Source organism: Chiloscyllium plagiosum, unplaced genomic scaffold, assembly GCF_037043375.1.
Source record: "Chiloscyllium plagiosum isolate Xiang-an unplaced genomic scaffold, Cpla_swu_hap1 HiC_scaffold_3, whole genome shotgun sequence".
Taxonomy (NCBI): Eukaryota; Metazoa; Chordata; class Chondrichthyes; order Orectolobiformes; family Hemiscylliidae; genus Chiloscyllium; species Chiloscyllium plagiosum.
In genome coordinates, this window is record NW_028270141.1 from 78,509,351 (window position 1) to 78,531,389 (window position 22,039).

General features: G+C 41.0%; 1 long non-coding RNA gene across 3 annotated transcripts in view; it reads right to left on the minus strand.

Annotated features, from left to right (window-relative positions):
- The window catches only part of LOC148150610 (uncharacterized), a 106,086-nt gene that overhangs the window by 57,908 nt on the left and 26,139 nt on the right, over nt 1-22,039 (minus strand). The window contains exon 1 of one of the 3 annotated variants that reach the window (XR_015751849.1): nt 6,364-6,395. The exons of 1 other annotated variant lie outside the window; for it this stretch is intronic. This is a non-coding gene — a long non-coding RNA (uncharacterized LOC148150610). Of the gene's footprint in view, nt 1-6,039; nt 6,108-6,363; nt 6,396-22,039 lie in introns of those variants that run through there. One more of the 3 variants, XR_015751850.1, reaches the window with a different exon arrangement.

The following is a 22,039-nucleotide window of genomic DNA, read 5'->3' on the forward strand; positions in this document are numbered from 1 at the left end:
AAGACTGAGCCATGCAGAATTTCACTGAAAGTATACTTCCAGTTACAGAAACATTGCTTTACCACTTCTTGCTTCTCAGACAGTTTGGATCCAATGTGTTACTTTGTCCTGGATCCTATGGGCTCCTACTTTCTTGATAAATCTGTTATGAGGGGCCTTATCAAAAGCCTTGAGAAAGTCCATGTAGACTATAATACAATCCTGGTTACCTCCTGAAAAGATTCAATCATTTTTTTCTCTCTGAATGCAGATATATTCTGCCCCTCAGAATGCCTTCGAGAAACTTCCCCACTACCAAAGTTAGACTGACTGACCTCTCAGCCTTTTGTTTGTCGTGGGTCAATGTTAACCATTTTCCAGTCCTCTGGCACATTATTAGCAGCTTTAGGGTCCTTAATTCCTGTACTTTGCCTCCTTTATCAGCCATGGATACATCTCATCCAGACCTGCACATTTATCCATTTTTAAGGCTGATAAACCCACTAGCACCTCCCCACTCTCCATGTTAATTTCTTCTAATATTTCACAGTCCTCTATGCTGAAATCTATATTTGTGTCATCCTTAAACACTGTGAAGACCAGTTACAGACTATACCCATGTCTTCCAGGTCCATACACAGATTGTCTCTATGGTCCCTAATAGACTCTACTCTTTCCCTGATTATTATCTTGTTTTTTATATTTGGCTTACCTTTATTCCATCCAATGCTTTCTCATGAGCTCGCTCAGCTTTCCTAATTTTCTTCTTTATGTTTTCTCCTCATATGTTCTTCTCCTCTAAGGACTCTGCTGTATTGAACTCTTAATATCTGCCAAAATCATCTTTTTCCTCAATTTTAACATTAATGTCCCATGATAACCAGGTTCTCTTCTCTTGGTCCCACACTTTTTTCCTCATGGGAACACATTTGCCTTGTAGCGTTGCTATTTCCTACTTGAATGCTTTGGCATAGCTTTATCAGTAATTACCTGCTTGCAGTCCACTTGGATCAAATTGTATCTTATTTCAGTAAAACTAGCCTTTCCCCAGTTTGGAACATTTATTCCCAGCTCACGTTTATCCATTTTCATAACAATCTTAAATCTAGCTAATACAGGTCATTCTGCTTTAACGCACATTTCATCAGTACAAATTGGTTATAACATGATTGACAAATTATGGAAGTTGTTTGGATAACGCAAACTTTCTGCTAAACGGGTATAGTGATTTTCTATCATCAATCTTCTACAGCGCAATTTCCTGTAGCGGTTTTCCATAGCACGATTTTCTACAGAAGGGAACACAACTATCACACTATAACAGAACGGCCTGAATCTCCAAATACTCCTCTACACACACACACACACACCATCCACCTGTCTGAGCTCATTTCCAAATATGAAATCCAAAACTGCCCCTCCTTTCGTTGGCCTTTCTACACACTGGCTTAAAACTTTCTCCTGGATGGAATTTAAGAATTTTGCTGCCTCTCTACCTTTCACACGAAAACCATCCCATTTAATATTTGTGCTTAAAATTTTCTCTAATTACTGCTCTATTATTCTCATGCTTCTCCAAAATTTGATGACATATTTGATTCTCTATCTCTCCCTGACTGTGCAGCAACATTAGGTACATATCCAAAAGTGTGTTTGCCCTTTATTATGTTTTTTACTTCCAGCCATATGGCCTAATGTCATCATCCTGCCAAGATATCATCCCTCCTCAATGCTATATTTGATTACTTGATCTATACTCCAACCCCTGCTACACTGCTCTGCTTCTATTCCACTGTCGATGCCACACTCTCTCAGTGCTGGGCAAAAGCTTTTTATGCTCAAATTCTGACAAGGGTGTGGTGCTTAGAATTGTACTCAGTACTCCAGAAAACAGTGCTGTAAAATATTCATTGTTTCAGTTGTTTGTAACTTTATATACTGCACTTGATGTGAAAAGTCTGGCTCAGAAATAACAAAATAAAACAACATTTGCGTTGAATTACCACGTGTTGGAGTTATCATGCATCAGAGCGCACACACATATAAAACAAAAGACAGGGAACCCATCACCCTGAAGCAGAAGTAATGAGTTTTACTTCATGATTCTTCTCATTTCTGAGTGTAATTCAATCTGATTGAGATTAATTTTACTTTTGATGCTTGGTGTATATTTGTATGTATTATCTTCAAAGCAAACGATTGTTGCAGTAAAGGTATTTACAGAAAACAACTTTTTCGAAGACTGAGGCTTGTAAATTGTTACAATCCCAGCTGATTGTGATATTGAGCAAGTCAGATTCCAGAGTCAAACCTGGCTTGATAGGTCATAAGTTTTTGTTTTGCAGTTTGATTGGAATGATGCTCAGTCAATGAACCTATTCAGTTGAGATTACCAGTGTGCTTTTAAGAGTACATGTTTATTACAAGCAAAGAAAACAGTTATGTATATGACAATTTGAAAGTTAACAACTAAGTGAACTGTAGGCACAGATTCAAATGAAAAATTATAGTAAACATTACGAAGACATGGCTGCAGGATGTTCAGGAATGAGGAAAGTGTGTCCAGCAGGCTAAGATAAAAGGTAGGGAGGAGGGACTTGGGGGAGGGGTGTTGGAAATGCGATAGGTGGAAGGAGGTCAAGGTGAGGATGATAGGCCAGAGTGGGGTGGGGGCGGAGAGGTCAGGAAGAAGATTGCAGGTTAGGAAGGCGGTGCTAAGTTCGAGGGATTTGACTGAGACAAGGTGGGGGGAGGGGAAATGAGGAAACTGGAGAAATCTGAGTTCATCCCTCCAACCCTGGTTGGAGGGTTCCTAGGCAGAAGATGAGGCACTCTTCCTCCAGCGGTCGTGTTGCTATGGTCTGGCGATGGAGGAGTCCAAGGACCTGCATGTCCTTGGTGGAGTGGGAGGGGGAGTTGAAGTGTTGAGCCATGGGGCGGTTGGGTTGGTTGGTCCGGGTGTCCCAGAGGTGTTCTCTGAAACGTTCTGCAAGTAGGCGGCCTGTCTCCCTAATATAGAGGAGGCCACATCGGGTGCAGCGGATGCAATAAATGATGTGTGTGGAGGTGCAGGTGAATTTGTGGCGGATATGGAAGTATCCCTAGGGGCGGGACTCAAGGGCGGAGGAGCGGCAAGTGGAGGAGATGCGGTAGAGGGCATCGTCGACCACGTCTGGGGGGAAATTGCGGTCTTTGAAGAAGGAGGCCATCTGGGTTGTACAGTATTGGAACTGGTCCTCCTGGGAGCAGATGCGGCGGAGACGAAGGAATTGGGAATATGGGATGGCATTTTTACAGGGGGCAGGGTGGGAGGAGGTGTAGTCTAGGTAGCTGTGGGAGTCGGTCGGTTTATAGTAAATGTCTGTGTTGATTCGGTCGCCCGAGATAGAAATGGAAAGGTCTAGGAAGGGGAGGGAGGAGACTGAGACGGTCCAGGTGAATTTGAGGTCAGGGTGGAAGGTGTTGGTAAAGTGGATGAACTGTTCAACCTCCTCGTGGGAGCACGAGGCAGCACCGATACAGTCATCGATGTAGGGGAGGAAAAGGTGAGATGGTGCCAGTGTAGCTGCGGAAGATGGACTGTTCCACATATCCTACGAAGAGGCAGGCATAGCTGGGGCCCAAGCAGGTGCCCATGGCTACCCCTTTGGTTTGGAGGAAGTGGGAGGATTGGAAAGAGAAGTTGTTCAGGGTGAGGATCAGTTCAGTCAGTCGAAGGAGGGTGTCAGTGGAAGGGTACTGGTTGGTACGGCGGGAAAGGAAGAAGCGGAGGGCTTTGAGTCCTTCGTGATGGGGGATGGAGGTGTACAGGGACTGGATGTCCATGATGAAGATAAGGCATTGGGGACCGGGGAAGTGAAAATCACGGAGGAGGTGGAGGGCATGGATGGTATCCCGAACATAGGTGGGGAGTTCTTGGACTAAGGGGGACAGGACCGTGTCGAGGTATGCAGAGATGAGTTCGGTGGGGCAGGAGCAGGCTGAGACAATGGGTCGGCTGGGGCAGTCAGGTTTGTGGATTTTGGACAGGAGGTAGAAGCGGGCGGTGCGGGGTTGTGGGACTATGAGGTTGGAGGCGGTGGATGGGAGATCCCCTGAGGTGATGAGGTTATGGATGGTCTGGGAGATGATGGTTTAGTGGTGGGAGGTGGGGTCATGGTCAAGGGGGCAGTAGGAGGAGGTGTCCGCGAGCTGGCGTTTAGCCTCAGTGGTGTAAAGGTTGGTGCGCCAAACTACTACCGTGCCTCCCTTGTCTGCCAGTTTGATAGTGAGGTTGGGGTTGGAACGGAGGGAGTGGAGGGCTGCACGTTCCGAGGGTGAGAGGTTGGAGTGGGTGAGAGGGGTGGAGAAGTTGAGGCAGTTAATGTTGCGGCGACAGTTGGCTATGAAGAGATTGAGGACGGGTAAGAGGCCAGCACGGGGTGTCCAGGTGGATGGGACAGGAAAGAAAAAGGTAAACTATTTCACTGGTTGAAATTGTAAAACCAGGAGGCATAGTTTAAGCATTAGGGCCAGGTCATTCAGGAGATACATAAGGAAACACGTCTACACTCAGAGTGTAGTGGAATTTTGGAACTCTCGTCCTCAAATGATGGCTGATGCTAACTAAATTGTCAAGTTTAAACCTGCAATTGGGAATTTCTTTATTAAGCCAGAGTATCAAGGAATATGGGCCCAGGGCAGGCATATAGAGTTAGGCCACAGATCAGCCATGATCTTATTGAATTGAGGGGCTGGATGGTTTATTCCTGTTCCTATGTGTTATGTTCTTGAAAGATTTTGTTTTAAACTGCAAAAAAAAATTAGTCCTTTATCCCAGCAACCTCCTTCACAGACACTCATCAGTATTGCCTCAACTGATTCAACTTAATTAGTTACTCAGCTGCTGAGGTTTCAAGCATTTCCTTTTGTGACTTCCTGCAAATCCATGTGATCCTTTTCATTACTGTCTCTTCTTGAGATTCACAGACACCAGCCAATTCACTTATATTTCCTAACTTAGCTTTAAGAAAAGTTCAGTCTACTTGATCTACCAAACAGGTGAAGACTTCTTTCTAGCTCTAATAGTCTGGAAACTGCCACAAATTAAGTTACCCTTCTGCTGATTAAAAATCATTTTCATCTCCATTGAAACCTGTCTTTTTAAAAAATTCATTGAGGGGTGAGCTTCACTGGCTGGGCCAGCATTTATTGACTTAAAGGTAAGGCTGAGCCACCTTGTGAACTGCTCCAGCCTACTTGGTGTAGATGGACCCACAATGCCAATAGGGAGGGAATTACAGCATTTTAACTCAACAACAGTGAAGAAATAGTGACATATTTCAAGTCAGAATGGCAATTGGTTTGGAGAGGAACTTGCAGGTGATAATGTTCCATGTATCTGCTGTCCTTGTTCTTCCAGATAGCAGTGGCTGTGAGTTTAGAAGGATATTTTTGGTGAGTTTCTGCAGTACAACTTGTATTGCTGCTTCTGAAGTGAAGGGAGTGAATGCTTGTGAATGTTGTACCAATCAAGCAGACTGCTTTGTCCTGGATGGTGTTAAGTTTCCTGTGTATTATTGGAGATGCACACATCTAGGCAAGTGGGACGTATTCTATCACAAACTTAGCTTGCATCTTGTATTTGGTGGATGCATTATGGACAGGCAGGAGGTGAATTTCTTTCTACAGGATTCCTCACCAGCTCTTGTAGCCACAGTATTTATATGGCTTGTCTAAATTTCTGGTCATTAGTAATCCTGGGATGTTGATAGTGGGATATTCAACAATTTCAATACTATTGAACATGAAGAGGTGATGGTTAGATTCTCTCTTGTTACAGATGGTCATTGCCTGGTGCAATTGTGAGCTCTGACTGCCTGTTCTTCTGTCGGTCATAAAACTCAATTCAGTAACCACGCTTCAGCCAATTAGCTCCCAGGCGAGCGATTTAACTCTAAGTCCAAGGATTTCTTGTTTGAAAATGGTTATTTTGAACTCATTGTTCAAAAATGACTTTCTGGCCTCTTCCAAAACAAAATCAAGTCACTTTCACAGAACAAAAAACTGAAACCAACTTACCTCTACTTTAGATTGCAAATCCCCAAATGCTAATGATATAATGTAAACCTCTGTCATAGAAAAAAGATACAAAGAACACCAGGAATAGGTTACATAGCACGGAAGAAGAAACAAAAAAAAAACAGAAGCAGCCTAGCAGGAAAAGAAAGGAATTATGTAAGGGAAGCAAAAAGACAAGATTAGGAGAAAGAGGATTATCAAAAACACAGCAATACGTGAAACATGGATGGAAAGGAATGATAACAGAATTCTCATAAACTGGAATTCGAAAGGAGAGGATCTGTGGCAGAAAAGAGAGTAGCAGAAGCAGAATTAAAGCTGTACCTTTTAGATTTCTGCACCAAGCCGGAGATTTTACACGCTTGGCTTTTAATCCTTCAAAAACAGGATATAGCCTTGCAAATTTAAAAGTGCAAATTGCAATTTCTATGCTGAACTTTACAAAAACATCTCTGCCTGATGAACAGCAAGCTCATAGGTCATACCAATTAGTAATGGGGTAGATCCGGTGTTCTTCTAGAGTGCTCTTTAGTTCTTGCTTTGCAGCTTGAATTTGCACTGCACATCAAAATTAACTTGAGGCATTATAGGACAGTAAGTTAATGTAGTCACCTTTGTACACTTTTGCTATTTTGGCACAATTTACTCCTTCTTCAAGGTATTTTAAATCAATGTCAGGACACAAATCTTATGTTAATGCATATTCTAAAAATTCTTAATTGCCTGTTAAGCAATAGTTAATATTGAAGATGCAAACTTGCTATTAATATAGTTCATCTCCATTTCATGATCATTTCCTCAGATAAAATTCTAAATCCGGTGGTGAGATGAAGCAATAAAGTTTTGCATTTTGCTATGAAAATTGAAAACTGACTATTCTTCAGTCAGTGACAGAAAATGGCAATTTAAGATTTTGTAAAAATACAACTGGTTCACTGAAATCCCTATATGACACTCTTGGTCTACTACACATCATATGGTTGGCTCTTAATTTCTCAGGACAACTAAGGCTGAATAATAAGTACAGTCTTGCCAATATTGTTCACATCCAGATATCACATTTTTAACAACCCCTTCCTGAGAACCACTGTCCTGTCCCACCACTAAGCTATCAACAGTCAGAGAATCCAGTCCATGAGCCACGGGATATCTATTAATAAAGGCTGCAGCTTAAGTCTCATGCCAGTTGCATGGCACTCCCTGAAGTGAAAGCTTCCATTCATGACATGCACTTCACTGGTAATGTCTCAGCAGAAAGTGTGTGTTTTTTTAAAATCAACAGAAAGGATTATTGCTTATGCATTTAATATTCAGCTGTTCTGCAATGATGGCAATGTTTGTGCATGAGGCAGAAATGTAATACCTGCAGTGCCTACATGTTATAGAATACCACCATTAAAGAAGGCAATTACATGCTGGCTGAAGAGCAGCTACAGCAAGGAGCTCCTAAGGCAACAAGGAGCATCATAAATCCCCTGCAACACTTAGCAATATCATCCAAGGTCAACACATTATCCCATTTGCAAGTTGAAGGATAAAAAAGCGCAACATGTTTTTTTATCCTTCATGTTCAAATAATCCATGTTATTGTTTGTTTACTTTCACGAATGGAAGAATGCCAATATGTCCATTTTTGTTTTCTGTCAAGTTATTGAACTGGATCTGGAGTGGGTTGAGGTGGAAACTGATGTGGGAAGCCATTCTGTCAGCTCCCCATAGCTCACCACCACTCTTCGAATTTTCTGCCAGAGCAAAAATGAGTGGTTACCACATTTTCCCATGGGTACGCTTATTCAAATTACATGACAGAAAAGCAACAGACAGTTTAATTCCAGCTATGACGTAATGGTAGCATTTTAATCTCTCATTTAGAAGATGATAAGCACAAAATCTGGGCACAAGACTAACAAAATACTGTATTGTTGGAGGTGCTAGCTTTTGGGTGTGAAATTAAGGAACTCCATGCCTTAGGTGGATATATAAACACCAAGGCGTTTGCCAAAGATGAGCAAAGGAGCTGTCCCTAGTGACCTAACAAATATTTATCCCTCACAACAGGCAGATTGTATGATCACTACTAAATTGTTGTTTCTGGCAGCTAGCTCTGCACAAATCAGTTACTATGTTTCTTGCCTTCCAGCAGTGACTATGCTTTGAAACACTTCATTGCTGTCAAGTGCCTTCAGAAATCCTGTATTGGTGATAGGTGCTGCATGAATTGTCATGATCAGGCTGAAGTGGAACACTTGTTAATTCATGTCCCTTTTTTTAAAAAATGCTCGTGATCAGAAAATTCAAAGAACAGGGACAGTGTCCTTTTTTGGTTTAACCTCCTGACCATGTGGTCAAGCAATTTTACAGCAGCAGACCTCCAGAGATATAATTTGAAATGAATTGTTTATTTTTAAAAGCATTAAATGACCTATGAAACACTAAATGCCACTTGAACACTCACACAAAGATTGTATATGGGTCTAACTGAGTGCCACAAACACCACTGTGATTATTTCATAAGGACTGGAGTGAAGAGTAACAAAGGATTTTGAAAGAGTTAGAAAAAAAGACCAGGTCATCTTATAAGTCTCTGTAATACTGTATACTACATCCTTATACACCATATCTTACAATATGCAAGATCTGCATGGAAATGCAATAAACCATACTTTGTTTACAAGAGACATTCAAGTTAGATTGGAAGGTGCGCATCCTCATCTACATTTGATCACATGGGCCCTTTAAGAATTTATACTGAGAAGATACTGGCATGGTACAACATGGTGATCAGCCATTGGTGATCTGAATCAAATAAAATCTGAAGATGGATCTGTGTACTCATCATGAACAACACTGTGAAGATTATCAATGAAAATCTGATGAATCAGGAGAAGAAAACCTTGAGGCAACAGTCAATATGGAGGAGTACTTCAAAGGATGACAGAAAACAGTTTGTACCTAATAAGAGATGCACCTGATACAGAAGGCATCTGCAGTTCCAAAGCAAAGGTACAGGCTTTCACTGTAAATTAGGTCACTTTCAGAAAATGTGTTCAAACAGCCACCGAGCCACAGAAGATCAAAAGACTGAAATATAACCGTCATAAAGTGCTAAATGTGTAGAACAACCTCAGTAGAAGATAAACCCAATTTTTTTCTAAGGGAAATAGGTGAGTTAGATCTCACATTTTAGAAATCTAAGAAGCATATCAATAGCTTTGTTGCCACAGTAGCCATCCTTCCAAAGCATCTTGACTATTGAACAGGTCTGCACCTGAGAGTTCCTCAATAAAAATTAATTATAGCTGTTGGCTCGGCACCTTGTACCTACCTGCAGTATTAGTTATACACTAATGGACATTATCAAAATGAAAATCTTTCTGCAGGCCTGGCCTGCAGAATATGCAGGCCTGGCCTGCTAGTGACTTAATGGTGACGTAATTGCAGTCAATGATATCCTGAATCATTTGCAAGCCTGCCAATGCCGTAAAACTTCTAGCTCTTTGAGACTGGTTCATTTAATCCAACTTATTAACTGAACACAAAGATATGCTGTAGGTTGGCTGACTCCACATAGGTCACCATAAGCAACTTCAAAGAAGCATTTGCAAAAAATTTCAAGGCTACAGCCATCTTCAGAACCACTGGCATTGGCTGTTCCCTCACACAGTTCAAAGCTCCTTTCCCATCCAGCTGTTCACAAAGACATGTTCCTATGGATATGGAGAGCCTGAGTTTCCAACAGCAGTGTGCCTCAGACACTTGAAAGGGTAATTCAGATCCTGTAATTACATAATGCTTCCTGGACCATTTTTGAGGGTCCACTATCCTGCTCTCTGCTGCCCCATCACCTTCTGTATTTGAGGCAACATTCAGCGTTTCCTTTGGGGATGCACATTCAATGCTGGCCTAAAGTCAGGTGGCTCAGGCACCAAGCTTCAGTCCTTCTTCCTCTCCTTGTTCTCCTTCTCTTTATCCTTCTTTTCTCACCGGGATTTATATCTCAGAGGCTCCATTATCCTCAATCTCCTACAAACACACAGAATTATTTGCAGATGAAACAGCATTTAGACAAACGTGTCTGCAATTTCAGTCTTCAATCCTCACAAAAATGTACACAAATGAAAAACATCTACTCAGAACTATTTAAACCTATGAACAGGCAAAACTGCTGAGATTTATCATGGAGCCCAGATGCTGCATTTAAAAACAGAGCTGTCAACATAATGATTAAAAAATTGAGTTCCTCGCCAGGCAGTCTCCAGATTTCCTTGTTGCACATTAGATGTTTATTTGAGTCTTTTGGGCTGTTAATGAGTTTACGAGTTCATTAATTGGCACTTTGAATATTGTTGGCGAGTTTCTGTCTTATAGGGCTGCTCACCAATCATGTTTCAGCATCCTAGCATGTTGATATTGGGAAGACAATCCAACGTCATTGCACTGGCCATTTTGCCAGTGTGGGGAGCAAAGGTCCAGTGCTGGGTAATATTCTGCTCAGTGAAGCAGTTCCTTTATGTAAGTATAGAATCCACACAACGATGTCACCTGATGTCACCTGTAAATATCTTCAAATAAATATTTTGAACAGCTTTTCCACCAGTGTTCATTCTTTAAAATTACAGATACATAATTCTCAGCATGAATAAATATAGTCCTGTAGATTTGTAGACACCACATTAAAAGCAATTCCTGGAGGTGAGATCTTTACAATTTTTAATGTATTTTCTTAAGAGGATTTGGTTGAAATCTTATCTCAGCAACATGGCCTATGGCGAGATGTGGGCAAAAAGGAGTGACAAGTGTGATGAGGTCGATCTTGACTTTTTGATCAACTTGTTCCATCGCTAATGCTTTTCGTAAGTGATATGGTGAGATCCTTGCTAGGCAGCAACGAGATGTCAAATGATGGGGATTATTACTTTTAAATTCCTTGTTAATGCCACAACCCATCTCATTTATAATATCTGGCAATTATCATTGTAATGCTGCAACATTACATAGACTGGACTAAGCTGCATCTCCGTATTCTTCACTTGCTCTCATAGCAACCTCCTACTCTGAGCCTGTCTTGACACTCACAGGATCCATGCTTTGCCTTGCCTTGCATGTTTGCACTTTGTCCCCTCAGTGAGACATACAAGGCTTATATTATTGTTGTCCTGCCTTATGTTTAGAGCAGACACAAATAACTCAAGCTTTTCCTGGTTGTCAGCAGGCCTCAGTCACAACTTAGAGGGATAGCATTTGCTCAGAGGTTTCTGGCACAGTATTTTAAGGGCAACCTCTAATTCTAGAGCAGGCTCTGCTCTGGGGAGTCAGAGTAGGATTGAAGAGACAGAAAACAGGCAGAACACCACCCACCTTGACTCTTCCTGCCTTGTTAAAGGCTGGTTTCCTTATGGAATGAAAGAGAAGCCGGTATTACTGGAGATGGAAGTGGGTGGCACAGCTTTTACTGTTGATGCAGTTGAGGAGGTGTCCCAAGCAAGTGAGTAGGCAGCTCAGAGGGTATGCAGCATAAGTAGTGTTGGGATTTGGGGTGAGGGAAAATCTTGCAAGCAATATAGAGAAGAGTAGAACATGAAATTTGGTGTTAGACCGTCACAGGGGCAGAGATCGAGTGAGTGGGGATGTCAAAAAGAAGATGTTGACATATCTGCGAACAAAGTGAAGAAGGACATTGATGTCCTTTACATAATGTTGGGTATTGGCCAAAAGGTTGAGACTGTTTTACCCAGGTGATAACCATGGACTAGGCTGGGGTGTTCTGATGTTACAGCCTTTGCCACTGGTACTGGGGGAGGTGGATATCCCCTGATAGTACCATTCCATTCAGCAGGACCTCCAGGACGCTAGCTACAAAGTGGAGTGCCAATCTCCCCCATCGGTATGTTCGGGGCAAATGTCAGCAACTATGCAGAGCAACTTTGGATAGACTGTGCTTGTCCAACCAAGAAAATATAGGTCTCATCCCTGGAGTTCAACTGGCCTGGTATAATCTAGCCCGACATCAGAGATGGGGGTGCCAATGATCTGTTAGGGTGTTTTGCTTCCCATAGCCGGATGGAACAACCCAACCAGAGTTTATGACAAATGACAATGATATGGGCAAACAGATCCAAGTCAGCAGGGAACTACTTGGATACCCAGATGCCCAAAACTACCAAGATTACCAAGGCTCTGATTATGAGACACCGGACTCAAAATGTTAACTCTGCTATCTCTGACCTGCTGAATTGCCTGACCTACTGAATTTCTCCAGCAATTTCTGTTTCTGTTTCAGATCTCCTGCATCTGCAGTTCTTTATTTTATTTTATGATTACAGCAGAATTCTCATCACTTAGAACAATCTGCTTTTTGTACAGTATCATAAATGTACTATCTCACGCTACAATCCATTTATTTTTGATATACTAGTGTACGATGTCCTTTATCATTTACTACTTTTATTTCGGGTAATTAGAAGAGGTATGAATGATTCTTGACTCGTGACCTGAGATCCTATTTCATATTTCACTCCCACCCTATTCAAATCAGTGATCAAATCAGTGTTGCCTATGTGCCCACAAATGCCAATTGTATTACTACTCTGGAGTCTGTGAGTATTTGGATTGCTTCTTCTGTTAGTTGCCCAAAATCAGGAAAAATATCAAAATATTGGAGGCAAGTTGAATGCATCACTCTCTTCCTTTGTTCCTACAGAATTGTAAGCACAGTTCTTTACCATTCTGACCTTTCTAAATTACCTCTGTATGGTCATGCTCAGTGTGTTTTCAAGTACATCAAAGTCAAACTTCACCCTGTCTTGCGCTGCAGACTTTAAAACATTATCATTATTAAATGGAGCATTCCTCAGAGATGCTATAATTGTGCTCACTGCCTGCCTGCCCGATGTACCCATTGCAAATGTCGTTGACATTACAAGCTGCTCCACGGCATCACATAGGAGACAAATCAAGCTGCGTGACACTCCTGGGGATTTAGAATCTACCAGCCTTTCCATACTAGTTCACATCATTCTCATAATGAAGTGAGTGACATGTTCACTCTATTCTAATACAGGTTGCATTCAGTTAGAATCACTAAACTACTCAGCAAATTTGTGACAACGCTGTGCTTCCACATGTCGACAGCTATCATTTCTTCAACATCACTCTATTGCTCCTCAGCTGCGCTCAGTGGCTTATCCATGAAGTTCACACTTAGACCCATAAATACACGTGCATATATGTGTTTCAAATGCTGTGAGTAACATGGATCATGTGGGTACACGTGATAGCTCACATTTCTGGCTTCCTCCTCCTCGGTGTATAGTGCTTATGTGATAAATAAATTGATGGCACAGAACAGAGAAAATTCAGGAAGAATTTCAGGTGCTTAACTAAACGTACAGTTCCAGAATATGCCTTAATCTGGATTATCAAAGTTTAACAGAAATAGAGCCTTGAACCTCATTGTAACAATAGGTGTGGTATGTCAGCACTTGCCATACCTCTGGTGGTAACTCCCCTGATTGTAGCATCTAATTTTGGCTTAATCTTAGTGCTTCGACAAGTCCTGGGTGAACTGTTTGAGTCTCCACTTAATTTTGATGCACACAATGTTGTGGCGTGTACCTGCAAACACAGCCAGCAGGCAGGATGGCCTGACCAATGTCAGAATTGTCCTCAAGGTTATCACATGCAATTGTCATGCATATTCTCTCACTGCTTCTGCATGGGAAGATCAATGTTATGTTTGGTGCAGAATCTCACTCAGTCAGACCGTATTTCAGAATTTCCACGGTAACCAGATTTATCTACAGATTGCTAACTGGACATAAAACTTGTATTGAGTTTCAGCACCTCATCAATAGAGAGGCTTGATCTTCTTAAAAAGCCATTGAAAACACAATGGTTAAGAATAACAAAAAAGACTGAGTTAGCAGCAAGTTTTAAGTTATTATGTTAGTTCTGCTGATACTAGGCTCTTAATTCTCTTTCATTTTATTCCTAATGTGTAGCAACTATGGATATTCTTTTCCCAATGGGCAAGAAAATGAACCAAAGAAAGAATCACTTGGATTCATATTATTTACATTTGCGAATAACCCTATGAGTTCAGGATTCAGCATAACAAAACCTTGCTTGATTTTTCAAATGGGCCTATCTGATTTATACCCATACTTGTGTCCTGCAATAAAATTAGGACTCAGAGCTTTAGAACACAGAAGACAGCCATTTGGCCATCACATAATGGCAGGTGTCCGAAAGAGTTACTGTTTTCGTCCCAATCCCATGTCCTTTCTCCGTATGCTTTCAACTTGTACTATTAAAAGTTTTAATAATTCTGTTCTGATATTAATTAAACAGGACTTCCGTTATCATTAAATCCCAACTTTCCCCTTAGTTCTTCGTGATTATTGAGCTCCTCTACTAATCTATTGAGCAGTGGAAATAGATTTCCCTATTTACATCTCAAATCATGAGGCAATTTGGAACGTTTCCATTGGATTGTTTCTTAAATTTCTTTCTTGCTAAGAACACAGTCCCAGTTTCTGTAATCCCTTCTTATAACTAAAGCTTTCCATCCTTGATATCATTTAATGAAGCTAAATCCTCTGATCTCCAGAAGAAAGCCTCTCAATCTAAAGATTAAAGCATTTAGGACATTTCAAATGGGTTTTAATCTCCATGAAATGCTACAGTGTTGAAAAAACAAACAAATCAAATAGCCAAATAATGAAAAAACAAACAAATGTTTTAGGAGTAGCACCATATTTGTTTGCTCAGTTTCAACTCTGGTACCTCATTAACAAACCACTAGCTGACTAACCAAAATGATCACAGAATCAGCTAAAAATCATTTGATGCTGTTCCTGGACAGTATCAGGAATTTTGCCGAGCACAAATGTAGGAGACTGGAGGATTGAAGGAGCTCAGCAGACAAATTACATTTGGCTGGAGAATTATGGGAGTGGATAGGATGGATATGGAGAGCAAGCATTTCATGCAAATGGCCAAGAATTATTTTCTGATGGCATCACTGGCACTGTTACAGAATCATGGATCAAACAGAAACAGACCCTTCAGTTCACCTGCCACTCAGAATCTAAAAATGCCAGATTCAAATGGTGAGAAAGCAATCTCTGATGCCATCCACCTCATTGAGAAGTATCAGTGTGAATAGGAACCAGAAGACATACCACACATGTTTTCATTAAGGGCAAGCACCTGAACAAAATGTTTGTACCTCATACCTTATTCACCACATGTTGGCCTGACCATTTGGCAATGTACCCTGACAAATCTAATTGCATGAACCACCCTGAGGGCAGAAATTTTTGTTAGGTAGAAATGTTGTTGCCTTAAATGGGCCAGGAAGAAAGGTTGAATGGAAAAAAAGTTGCACATTGGAGAGATACAGAGATAACTGTTCTGTGTTAAAAGTAAGCTTCAATAATGTGATTGGTCACAAAACTTCAATTCTGTTTCTCTCTACAGAGATGCTGTTAGACATATTGAATGTTTTCAGGATTTACTTCAGATTTCCAAAATTTGTCATATTTTGTTCTTGGATTTTTGCTTAAACATAAGTTCAGTTAGTTAAACCCTTCTGTTGTCAGAGCCAATCCTGGTGCAGCCAGTTCCTTTGTTGCATCATTTGCCTTGTCTGTTTCTTCTGCTTCTTGCTGCTTCCTGCACTGCAGAAAGGTTACACAGAACAGAGGAATCTACAGGAACCTTCGAGACTATGACTGGGCAGTACTACAGTGCTTACCATGATTTATCCAAAATTGCCATGTCAGAACATTGATGTAGTTGTCCATGAAGGCCACAGAAGAATTACGCACCACATTGTACCACTCCTCAAGCTTTAGCTTAGAATCACATAATGGGCGGCACGGTGGCACAGTCGTGGGCGGCACGGTGGCACAGTGGTTAGCACTGCTGCCTCGCAGCGCCAGAGACCCGGGTTCAATTCCCGCCTCAGGCGACTGACTGTGTGGAGTTTGCACGTTCTCCTCGTGTCTGCGTGGGTTTCCTCCGGGTGCTCCGGTTTCCTCCCACAGTCCAAAGATGTGCAGGTTAGGTGAATTGGCCATACTAAATTGCCCGTAGTGTTAGGTAAGGGGTAAATGTAGGGGTATGGGTGGGTTTCGCTTTGGCGGGTCGGTGTGGACTTGTTGGGCCGAAGGGCCTGTTTCCACACTGTAATCTAATCTAATGGTGTCACAAGCCACAGTTTAAAGTATCAAGCAACAACTGTCACTGTGTTATGTGTTATCTAAAATCCAAATTTGTAATATCATTAGCAAATCTTTCAAAGAACAGAACACCTGTTATGGCAAAGGCAATATATTTTGCAAAGAGAACATGTTTGTCAATGGAAATGCCAAAAGGGCAAATTTTCTGAGAGGACAAATGATCCAGTTTATAGCAGTAAAACAGTCAGAGTGCCTTTCATTGAAGTATGAAAACTGAAAACCCACTGGAAAAGTGGTGTTGTTAAATGAGAATTCTGAATTTGTACTACTGTCCACAGGAAAAGAGAATTCAACCAGCTATAATTGACTCAGAGGAAACTCTCAAGCTAATAGCTGATATAGTAAGTGACTTCAGTTGCAGACTAACATTTAGACAACCTGTGAATATATTTTTTCTGAACTTGGTTAGGCTCAGATGTATGGAGGCATATGTACTGAGGGCATAATTTTTCAACAATGGTAGTTGAATATTTTTGCACATATTAAACCTTTTCACCTTAGCATTTTTTTGAAGATGCAGGTATGATGTTTTCCTTCATTAGAGTGAATAGAACTGGGGGAACCATTTAAAATAAGGGGCATGTCACTTAGGTGAGATGATATGGAGGATTAGTCTTTGAGTATGTTAACGGCAGAAATTGGTAGATTTCTGGTTATTGTTCATAGATTTATGGTTATGGGCGTAGGATAAACGCATTGAAGTGTTTGATGAACCATGATCATATTGAATAATGGGATAGGCTCAATAAGTTGAATGGTCTACATCTGTTCCTATATTCGTATGTTCTTGCTCCTAGTATGGGCAAAGGAACATTCTGACAGGATAATGAGCACATTGACTACAGCACCAAGGTGCAGAGCACCATTCAAGCCTCAGGAGAAAAGAAAAATATTGTAGTAATAGGGGATAGGACAGTTATAGGAATAGATACTGCTCTCTGCAGCAAAAATGAACAGTCCTTAAGGTAACGTTCTGGGCCTTAGAAGAACTTGGTGGGAAAAGGTGGAGGAATCCTGTCCACATAATTGCCAAGAACATAGATAGGAGTAGGAAAGAGGTTCTGATGAGGGGTAACAAGCAGTTTGTGGTAAAATTAGAAAGCAGAACCAGAGGTAAAAATCTTCGGATTACTACCATGTATAAATAGTGTAAGTGAGATTAGAAAAGTAAAATTGTGGTTCAGAAATTGATGTCAGACAAATGAGTCCCAATTCATGGGGCCCTAACGCCTGTAATGGGGAAAGAGCAGACTGTTCCACTGGGACAAAGTTCATTTGAATCATGGGACCAGTGCCCTGGCAAATTGTATAATCAGTGTTGTAGATAAGACTTTAAACTAATTACTTTAGAGGAGAGTGCAATTAAAGGGAAACGTTAAAAATTAAAAATAAACAAGGTGCAGGTTAGCGAAGTGGTGAGTGATAATCAAACTGTCATAGAAGTAGAAAATATACACAGAAGATTGTAGCAGAAATTGGAACCAGAATAAGTATTAATGGTAAAAAGTCAAAGCTGTTGAATGCACGTTGCATTTATAACAATGTAGATATGTTGACAACACAAATAGAATAAAGCTTGACAGCTTTTATGGAGACTTGGTTACAGGGTGACCCATGATTGTGAACTCAATATTCAAAGGCACCTGACATTTCAGAAGTATAAGCAATAAAGAAAAGGAGGTGGGACTTTGGTATGCCTGCCTTTACTGGTCTATGCATTGAGTACAAGAGTTGGAAGGTCATGTTGCAACTGTACAGGGCATTGGTTAGGCCACTTTTGGAATACTGCATTCAATTCTCCAGTCCTGTCAACATCCTTGTAAATCTTTCCTGAACTCTTTCAAGTTTCACAACATGCTTCCCATAGCAGGGAGACCAGAGGGTTTGAGCAATGAGGAGAGGGTGAATAGGCTGGGGCTTTTTTCCCTGGACCATCAGAGGCTGAAGGGTGATATTATAGAGGTTTATAAAATCATAATGGGCATGGATAGGGTGAATAGAGAAGGTCTTTTCTCTGAGGTGGGTGAATTCAAAACTAGAGGGCATTGGTTTAGGGTGAGAGTAGAAAGATTGAAATGGGACCGAAAGGGCATCATTTTCATGCAGAAGGTAGTGCATGTACGGAATGAGCTGCCAGAGAAAGTGGTGGAGACTGGTACAATTAAAACAGCATCTGGATGGACATATGAATAGGAAGGGTTCAGAGGGATTTGTCCAAATGAGACTAGATTTATTTAGGCTATCTGGTCAACATGGACAGACGGGTCTTTTTCTATGCTGCACAGCTCTCAGTCACCATAGCCTTATTAGACTAAAGGGTTATTCTCTCATGAGAGAAAGAGACAACTGGTAATAACTTAACCCAAAGAGAGATTAAGAAGGAGAACCCTTCATGGTAACATCAGCCAGTGTGGGGTTTGAACTTATGCTGTCAGCATCATATTGCTTTGCAAACCTGCCATCCAGGCCAACAGAGCTAAACCAAAGGCCAATAAAGGAAGGTATCGGTGCTGTGATGAACAGTGGTATAGGTGCTGTTGGTCATGATATGGAATTCGTTTGGGTGGAAATGAGGAGGAGCAAGGGAAGGAAATCATGCTTGAGAGTGATCTATGGGCTTCTGAAGAGTTGCCTCACTAAAGTACAAAGTTCAAATCAGGAAATAATTGAGGCATGTATGAAGAGCAGTAGAATTGTTGTGGGTGATTTTGATCTGTATACAGACTGGGCAAATCAGATGGCCAAGGGCAATGTAGGTGTTGGGAGAGATGTCAAAGAGGAGGTTCCAGTTTTGTCTTTAGACGTACCAGCGACCTATATTCAGAGCTCTTTTATCAAACACGTCAGAGAGGCCGGAGGCTGCTCCATCTCTGGCTTTCTTGTGCGGCCTATTTTCCCTCTTAATTATGGCTCAGTTCAGAGGATAGATCAGTGACACTCTGGCTTTCCCAGCTGAATGCAGTATTTTTCTACATTTCACGTTACAATAGTCACATGCTACATCAATGTTATTGTTCCAGCCCCCTACTCAATGCATCCAATCCTATAAAACTGCTGATCAATGATGGAAAGCCCTATAGAGACTCCAGGTTCCCCATGATCTCATGATGTTTACCAAACATTGCTATCGTCAGGCTTTAGGATCTTACAATGTACCCCATTAATTTACATTCCAATGTTAACAGTTACCCTTTCTCAGACATTCGCCAGACTTGCTTATTTCTAAGGAATGTTTGAATTTTGTTATTCATTGTATTCATTGCTATCCTTATCAAATTCTGTTACTCATATTGATTTGGAGATGCCGGTGTTGGACTGGGGTGTACAAAGTTAAAAATCACACAACACCAGGTTATACTCCAACAGGTTTAATTGGAAGCTCTAGCTTTCAGAGTGCTGCTCCTTCATCAGGTGGTTGAGGAATCAGCTGATGAAGGAGCAGCACTCCGAAAGCTAGTGCTTCCAAATAAACCTGTTGGACTTTAACCTGGTGTTGTGTGATTTTTAACTCATCTTATATTGCCTACTATCCTACTCACAAGTGATATAAAATATGTTAATTTGTATTAATTACTATAAAATTTATAATATCAGTTCTAATATATTGTTAGCTACATATAAAGTTACATGCTAACATCTAATGTTAGAATTCTTTAGCCAATGAATTGTGAGCAGCTTCTGCCCACCTGACATTGGAAAGTAAACACTACCCTCCATCTTGCAGCTGCTACTATAGCTCATTCTAGTCACATGCTATCTTCTAAGATGATGTTTACTAACCTGACTCTAAATATTTCTACACTAACTCATTTACTTAATAAGACACATCTAATCCATTAATAAGACTGAAACACAATCACTTTCACAGCTCAATGAATGTTTCTGAACCCCTAGGGTTTTACAATATGCAATCTCATTCTCCTTTTAGCTTATCATTTGTCTCTGTTATTGTGGGAGCATGCTTTTTTATATTTTTGCTAAACTATAAAGTTCAAGCTGCCTGTTCCCAGACATCTTTATCAGACTGTCTCTTACAAACTAGGAGAAAGTGAGGACTGCAGATCAGAGTTGAGAGTGTGGTGCTGGAAAAGCACGCAAGTCAGGCAGTATTCGAGAAGTAGGAGAATCACTGTTTTGGGCATAAGCCCTTCATCAGAATTCCTGATGAAGGGCTTATGACCAAAATGTCAATTCTCCTGCTTCTTGGATGCTGCCTGACCTGCTGTGCTTTTCCAGCACCATACTCTCGACTCTGTCTCTGACGACCATCTGCATCCATGGTTTGAATAGAATTCCCTCTATATTAATTTGTACAATTCTTGTTCTGCCTAGACCCTGTTACCTTGGATTTATCTTCTCAAAGCCATCATTGTCCTAACATATGACCTTGCCTTAATTCTGAATCCAGCAAGCTAATTCTGTTACTGCAGCTAAAGATATTCTCCACCATATTTATGCCAACTAAAACTCCTTGGGCAGTCATCTTGTGTGACCACTGGCCAAGGGCTGCCCCAGTAGTGACAATTAAACTTTTACATTGCATGAGAGATTCTTTGATGCATGGTACATTGTAGAACCTACCAAGCAACAGGTTATTTTGGATTAAGTAATGTATAATAAAAATGATGTGATCGTTAAGGATCCTCGAGGGATGATGATAAAAACATGTTTGTGTTTCAAATGCAGACTGAGGAAGAGCAACTCAGATCTCAAATCAGAGACCTCAATTTAAATAACGGTAATTACAGAGGTATGAAGAAAGACAAAAAAAAAAGAACTGCAGATACTGGAAACCTGAAACAAAAACAGAAATTGCTGGAGCTCAGCAGGTTTGGCAGCATCTGTGAAGAAAAAACAAAGTTAACATTTCGAGTCCAGTGATCCTTCTCCAGGTGCTGCCAGACCTGCTGAGCTCGAGCAACTCCCATCTTTGGAAAAGAGAGAGCTGTCTAAAACTGGCTGGGAAAATAGATCAAGGTGAAAATCATTGGATGAGCAGTGACAGACATTTAAGCAAGTATTTCCTAGCGCTCCGCAAAATTTTATCCTGGTCAAAAAGTAGGACTTTGAGAAGGATGAGCCATCCATGGTTAACAAAGGCAACTGTCCACTAAAGCATGCAAAACTGTGAAAACTAATGATAGGCCAGAGAATAAGGAATTTCTTTAGGAATCGGCAGCAGATGACTAAAAAGCTAACATGGATGGAGAAAATAGTCAAAGAAAGTAAATTGGCAAGAGATTTAAAAACAAACCACAGCTTCTACTGATGTATAAAAAAAAACATCTTAAAAGTTTATGTGGGACCAGTGGACAATGCCTATGGGCACAGGGAAATCACAAGTAAGTTAAACCAATATTTTGCATTGATTTTCACAGTGGAGGACATGACAAACACCCGAATGATAACAGATGAGCAAGGTGCTAATAGGAGGAAAGATAGAGTCATAGAGTCATACAGCATAGAAACAAATCCTTCAGTCCAACTCGCCTGCACCAACCAGACATCCCAATCTGACCTAGTCCCAATTTCAGCATTTGACCATATCCATCTAAACCCTTCCAATTCATGTACCCATCCAGATGCCTTTTGGGTGATATAATTGTACCCGCCTCTACCACTTTCTCTGGCAGTTCATTCCGCACATGCAACACCTTCTATATGAAATTGTTACCCCTTAGGTCATAGAGTCATAGAGATGTACAGCATGGAAACAGACCCTTTGGTCCAATCCGTCCATGCCAACCAGATCTCCC